The sequence below is a fragment of the Oryx dammah genome, unplaced genomic scaffold (genome assembly GCF_014754425.2).
Source record: "Oryx dammah isolate SB20612 unplaced genomic scaffold, SCBI_Odam_1.1 HiC_scaffold_10, whole genome shotgun sequence".
Classification (NCBI taxonomy): Eukaryota; Metazoa; Chordata; class Mammalia; order Artiodactyla; family Bovidae; genus Oryx; species Oryx dammah.
The window spans coordinates 41,852,989-41,860,468 of record NW_024070194.1 but is presented as its reverse complement, the minus strand read 5'-3'; the positions used below and the strand labels follow the sequence as shown (position 1 = coordinate 41,860,468).

General features: G+C 45.9%; 1 pseudogene; it reads right to left on the bottom strand.

Annotated features, from left to right (window-relative positions):
* Positions 1–6,420: 6,420 nt before the first annotated feature.
* LOC120869045 lies at positions 6,421–7,117 on the bottom strand (annotated as a pseudogene).
* Between the last annotated feature and the right edge of the window lie 363 nt (positions 7,118–7,480).

Genomic DNA, 7,480 nt, shown 5'->3' with positions numbered 1-7,480 from the left:
AACCATCTTCCGAAGCTTGCCCAAGTTCATGTCTATTGCATTGGTGATGCCATCCCACCATCTCATCCTCTGATGCCCTCTTCTCCTTCTGTCCTCAATCTTTTCCAGCATTAGGGACTTTCCCAATGAATTGACTGTTCCCATCAAGTGACCAAAATACTGGAGCTTCAGCTTCAGCATCAGTCCTTCCAGTGCCTTATAACCATAGTCATTTTTAAGTGTACAGCTGAGTGGCACTGAGTGTATTCACATTATTGTACAACCACCATCAGCATCCAATTCTGGAACTCTTACATGTTGCAAAACTGAAACTCTGTTCCCATCAACCACTGACTCCTTATTTGTCCCTCTCCCAGCTCCTGGCAACCATGATTTTACCTTCTGTTGCTGTGAACTGGACTATTCTAGATACTTCTGTAAGTGAGATTGTGCATATCTGTTCCCTGTGACCAGCCTATTTCACTTGGCATAATGTCTTTATGCCTTCCCTTGTGGCTCAGCTGGTAAAGAACCCACTTGCAATGCAGGAGACCTGGGCTCAATCCCTGGGTTGGGAAGATCCCCTGGATAAAGGAAAGGCTACCCACGCCAGTATACAGTCCATGGCGCAAGGAGTTGGACACAACTGAGCAACTTTCACTTTCACTTTCAGTGCCTTTAAGGTACATACACATGGTAAATGCATTAGAGTTTCTTCACCTTCAGCTGACAAAAGTCTTATTTGTAGTCTTATTAAAAGACCTAGTAACTACAGATTTCTTGTTGAATTGACTCTCACTTGGCAGTTTAGAGTCTTGGTTTCTTTATCTGTAAAGAGACTTGACAAAGGCCACACAGTAAATGAAGTGGGGACAGTCATAAGCCAGAAATGACACCAAGTTCTACCTGAGACTCAGAAAAGCAGTTCAGAGTGGGCCCAGCAGGACGCAGGGGCACATGGGATGGTTTTCAGGATTATGAGCTCCTTATAGCAAAATTCAGACTTAAAAGGAAGAAAGTAGGGAACACCACTAGATCATTCAGGTATGACCTAAATCAAATTCCTTATGATTATACAGTAGAAGTCACAAATAGATTCAAGGGATTAGAGCAGATAGAGTCTCTGAAGAACTTTGGATGGAGGTTCATGACATTGTATAGGAGGCAGTGATCAAGACCATCCCCAAGAAAAAGAAATGCAGAAAGGCAAAATGGTTGTCTGAGAAGGCCTTACAAATAGCTGAGAAGGAAGAGAAGTGAAAGGCAAAGGAGAAAAGGAAAGATATACCTATTTGAATGCAGAGTTCCAAAGAATAGCAAGGAGAAATAAGAAAGCCTTCCTCAGTGATCAGTGCAAAGAAACAGAGGAAAACAATAGAATGGGAAAGACTAGAGATCTCTTCAAGAAAATTAAAGATACCAAGGGAACATTTCATGCAAAGATGGGCACAATAAAGGACAGAAATGGTATGGACCTAACAGAAGCAGACAATATTAAGAAGAGATGGCAAAAATACATAGAAGAACTATATACAAAAACGATCTTCATGACCCAGATAATCATGATGGTGTGATCACTCACCTAGAGCCAGACATCTTGGAAAGGGAAGTCAAGTGGGCCTTAGGAAGCATCACTACCAAGAAAGCTAGTGGAGGTGATGGAACTCCAGTTGAGGTATTTCAAATCCTAAAAGATGATGCTGTGAAAGTGCTGCACTCAATATGCCAGCAAATTTGGAAAACTCAGCAGTGGCCACAGGACTGGAAAAGGTCAGTTTTCATTCCAATCCCAAAGAAAGGCAATGCCAAAGAATGTTCAAACTACCACATAATTGCACTCATCTCACGCTAGTAAAGTAATACTCAAACTTCTCCAAGCCAGGCTAATAGTACATGAACCGTGAACTTCCAGATGTTTAAGCTGGATTTAGAAAAGACAGAGGAACCAGAGTCAAATTGCCAACATCCGTTGGATCATCAAAAAACCAAGAGAGTTCCAGAAAAACATCTACTTCTGCTTTATTGACTACACCAAAGCCTTTGACTGTGTGGATCACAACAAACCATGGAAAACTCTTCAAGAGATGGGAATACCAGGCCACCTGAACTGATTCCTGAGAAATCTGTATGCAGGTCAAGAAGCAACAGTTAGAACTGGACATGGAACTATAGACTGGTTCTAAATTGGGAAAGGAGTATGTCAAGGCTATATATTGTCACCCTGCTTATTTAACTTACATGCAGAGTACATCATGCAAAATGCCAGGCTGGATGAAGTGCAAGCTGGAATCAAGACTGCCAGGAGAAATATCAATAACCTTAGATACGCAGATGATAGCACCCTTATGGCAGAAAGCAAATAGGAACTAAAGAGCCTCTTGATGAAAGTGAAAGAGGAGAGTGAAAAAGCTGGCTTAAAGCTCAACATTCAGAAAACGAAGATCATGGCAGCAGGTCCCATCACTTTATGGCAAATAGATGGGGAAACAGTGGAAACAGTGAGAGGCTTTATTTCTGGGGGTTCCAAAATCACTGCAGATGGTGACTGCAGCCATGAAATTAAAAGATGCTTGCTCCTTGGATGAAAAGTTATGACCAACCTAGACAGCATATTAAAAAATAGAGACATTACTTGGCCAAAAAAGGTCCATCTAGTCAAAGCTATGGTTTTTCCAGTAGTCATGTATGGATGTGAGAGTTGGACCGTAAAGAAAGCTGAGCCCCGAAGAATTGATGCTTTTGAACTGTGGTGTTGGAGAAGACTCTAGAGTACTTTGGACTGCAAGGAAATTCAACCAGTTAATCCTAAAGGAAATCAATCCTGAATATTCCTTGGAGGACTGATGCAGAAGCTGAAACGCCAATACTTTGGCCACCTAATGTGAAGAACTGACTCATTGGAAAGGACCCTGATGCTGGGAAGGATTGAAGGCGGGAGGAGAAGGGGACCACAGAGGACGAGATGGTTGGATAGCATCACTGACTCGATAGACATGAGTCTGAGCAAGCTCTGGGAGTTGGCAATGGACAGGGAAGCCTGGAGTGCAGTAGTCCATGGGATCACAGAGAGTCGGACACAACTGAGTGACTGAACTGAACTGAACTTAGCCCTCAGCCTGGCTCAGGTGGGCAGCCTTAGACCTTCAGTGGGTTTGCCAGGCAGTTTCCCAGAAAGAGGCAGATCCTGGGGGCCTGTTCTCAGCGGGCCATCAGGTACCAGTTGGTGTGAATTGGATGAAGGTAGAATTTCTCCAGCTGAAGTTGCTCAGCAGACATGCACACCCACACACTCACAGACACACACACCCGAGAGACCAATTTTTCCTTGTAGTGACCAGGGGGACGTCTAGTCTAAAGAAAGCTTCCGAGGTCAGCTCTGTCATAACCAGGAATGTTTCTCTCTCTCTCTCTTTTTTTTTTTTTTGCTATGTGGATGGTTCTAACTTCTCATGGAGATACTGTATTTGGAAGAAGAAGCATTTTTTAAAAATTTCTTAAAACATTAAACTAGGGAATAAATGCGTTTAGAAAATGTAAACATACCTGCAAAATGAATGCCTGTTTTATTCTTCTCCAAAAAAGGCCAACATAAAGGAAACTAATCTTGGGAAAAAGCAGAGAACAAAACCCCACACCCCTCCTGTGAGTCCTTTCTGTTGGGCCACCACTCCTACCTAAAATCTTCTTAAAAGACCCTTGGATTCAAGTCAATGTAAGGCAAAACCAATAAAATACTGTAAAGTAAAATAAATAAATAAATTTTAAAAAAGAGTGGATAAATTAAACAAACAAACAAACCCTTGGAGAAGAGAGGAGAGCGGGTACTGGGCACTGTCCTAGAGAAGGGGAGGTAGGATGCCTGGCTAGTGCTGCTTCCCCATCCCTGGGCACCAAGCCCCCTTCACCACAAGTCAGCCAGGACAGAACCATCCAGGTGGGTTGGTAAATAGCAGACCTTCTGAGAAGGGTGCCTTTCATCTCCACCCTGGAAATCCTCCCATCAGAGGATTGTCATAGTTATGTATTTCTGGCCCCCTTCTCAGCAATTCTAAGTTTTCAAGGGGAGCTGGACACAGAAGTTTTGAAGAAGCACCCCCCACACCTTCACTGCCAGTGATTTTAATATGCATCTGGTACTAAGACCCATTTAGGAGATGAGGGGAAACCCAGAGCTCTCACTGGGGAGGGTTCCCCGGGCGGGAGGGTTCTTGACCACGATCTCTAAGTTCAGCTCTTCTCCAGCTCCCAGGGGCATGAAGACTCAGAGCCAGATTGACCTGGTCCCCAGTGGATAAGATCTCAGGAAGGAAAACAAACATATTTCCTGTGGAAGCAAAACCTCTCTATTCAGGTGATCAACAAATAATCTTAAATTCTCTCATTTTTTTTTCCTTAAGAAATGAGTAACATGGGACTTCCCTGGTGGTCCAGTGGTTAAAACTCTGCACTCCCAAAGCGGGAGGCAGGGGTTTGACCCCTGGTCAGGAGGCACTACTGGTAAAGAACCTGTCTGCCAGTACAGGAGACATAAGAGATGCAGGCTAGATCCCTGGGTCGGGAAGATCCCCTGGAGGAGGCATGGCAACCCACTCTAGTATTCTTGCCTGGAGAATCGCATGGACAGAGGAGCCTGGCAGCCTGCAGTCCTAGGGTCACATACAGTCGGATACAACAGAAGTGAGTTAGCAGCATATGCATGTAGGCAACTAAGATCCCACTTGTTGCATGTGGCACAGCGAAGCCAAAAGAAAGAAAAAAGAAATGGCTCGGTGACAGCCATGAACCACCCACCACGCCACCTCCAGTATCTGCATTAGCCCCTGCCCTCACCCTGGCTGAAGCCCCCACCACCACCCCGGCCCACTATACTTGGCATCCTGTGTGCTGTCAGCCCAGGGGAGGGGAGGGGAGGGGAGGGATTTTGCAGCTCTGCCTTCCTGAAGGTGAGGTCCCCCTGTTCTCTTCCAACAGAGCTGTGGCTCATCTTCACTTGTGAGTGCCAGTTCTCAGGTTTATCCTGATCTATGGGGATGAGAAATAAGGGGATTAAGGGCTCTAGCTACAAAGTTCCTTTCTTCCCCTACGTCACTTTGAAGGTCTCCTGCCCTACAGGACAGAGGCAGTGGCAGCCAGAGACAGTTACCCAAAGAGTGAAAAGTAACTTAGAGGAGGGACAGCAGAGCTGGAGGGATGTTCATTCTTAGACTGTCTCAGTGCTCACCGACTTAGAGCCATATCTGAAATCAACAGCAAAGAATAGAAAGGATTTGTCAAGATAAGGGATGCCCTGCAAAAGGAAATAGGGTGATCCCTTCCAGAAATTTCCAGCTAGCTTTCTGGAAAGCCACCCCAGGACTAATCAGAGAGAGTAAGACAAGAGTAATAGGTGCTTCTGTTTGTTAATGCCTGCCATTGCAAGGGACTGTGCCTTATCTTCATTATCTGATTTAAGATTTTAATGAATATAGCAAGACAAGCAATATTATTGTCTCCACTTTACAGATGAGGAAACCAAGCCTCCGAGAGGCTGGCTCCTTTGCCCAGAGTCACCCAGTCACTAAATGCTAGCCATGGATTCCAACCTAAGTTGTTTTATCTGAGACTATGTGACCTCCATTGTTAACTATCATTTCTTCATCAAAATATTTCCCTACTGGGCATCCTCTTTGCCACCCTCCCGTCAACTCTTACCAGCTGTACCTGGGTCAGAATCCATTTTGCAGTGTAGGATGCGGTGTTACCAAAACATCCTGCTATTCAATACCCTTCTCTGTATCTATGGGGTAAAGCTCTGGGTGTATCACCTTCAAGCCCAGCACAATAATTCTCCAGGAAAACAGTCTAAGCAGGTACACATTCTTAACCCTGTCCTTTCTCTCCTGGGCTTCCTTCTCAAGTCCTCCTTTCTTGTTACTTATTGGATCTCTACCTGTCCTTCTGGGGGGCCATGTGGGGTCATGACAGTCACGGATTCCAGAGTCAGCCAGACCCCAGGCCATTCATTACCTCTGCAGTGGGGCTATGGTGTAATAAATGCGAGACAGAAAAGGAAAGGACCAGAAGATGCTTGAAGTGAAGTGAAGTGAAGTGAAGAAGATGCTTGGTATCTGATAAATCAGCATTTTGAAAACTGAGTCACCTCTAAGGCATGGGTTGGGGCCAGAATTTTTATGTGTTGACTTAAACACCATCCTTCCACATCCAGTCAAGCTCTTTCTCTTGTCGGAGTTTAAATGTTCCTCCTTTGCCTCCCCTCCCCAATCTGCTGAACTGAAACTCCTGATTCCTTTCTCTCACTGTGTAGCATTCCCCTTTCCTGCAAATCCTTCAATTTGGCAACAAAATGAACTGCACATTCCTTTTTTTTTCTTCACTGACAAACTGTTTATTGAATTTTGTAGCAGTGTGGGGTGTCTCTTTTGGATCTTAGAGTCTCAGGATTCAGAGCGGTGGTAACATGGCCATGGTGAATTGGAGAATTTGGTCTCCCACAAGTGCCTGCTGCTCTACTCCTGATTCTGCAATGGCTGCCAGGCGGTCCCCCTCCACTGGAGCTGTCCTGCTCCAGGGCCAACGGGAGAGCATTGGCAGTGAGCTGCAAGCATTCTTCCTTGGTTACGCCTTCCCAGCAGGTGGCATTGACGTAGCCATAGATATAGGAGCTCCCAGAGCCTATGATGGCAAAGGCCTGTCATCACACCCACCATGGGCACTGAGGACACCTGACCCGCTCCTTGGGGTCCCAGCCAGCAGTGATGATTCCTGCCATCAGGCCTTCGTGGTATCAGGGACAAATCTCCTTAAGGAGGCTGGCTGCTGTGTGTTCTAGTGGAGGCTCATTCAGTTCAATGCTGCGGAAACCAAGCTGATAAGTGACTATATCAGCTGCTGCCTGGGTATCAGCTGTTGAGCCTGAGGGGCAGCAAAAAATACAGTTGTGAATAGGGATCAGCTTGGCAATGTACGACTCAGTGGTTGTCCTGGAGCCTGCTCCTAGAACCACACCCCCATCAACTTGCACAGCCACGAGAGTGGTCCCTGTGGAAACGTCCTGGTTCTCCCAGTTGGGTGCGATGGCTTCAGGCCCCCAGGCTGGTGCCGGCCCGGCTCCCCGAGCAGCTCCTGAGGTGGCTGTCATCTTCTTCCTCCTGAACTGTACATTCTTGAAGTCAGCTTCCCAGGGTTTTTTTTTTTTTGCTTTCTTGAACATTGTGCTAGGTACACAGTGGGGTAGTAAGACCATTCTGGACACTGACTCATTGAAACAGTTATTTTTGGACTCTGTTTAGAACAAGAGAAACTCCAGGTGCCTGCAGCAGTGCTGGTCTGAGCACTCCAGGGAAGGCTCAGATGCTTACGGCTAATTCAGACCACCTGGACCTGTAGCATCTTCCATACCAGGGGTGAAAACCCACCAGATGCACAGACCACACCCTGGCCTGGGAGCAGGGCCATTCACCTTGCTGTCTTTCATATGTGGGAACACCTCGATTAATACAGG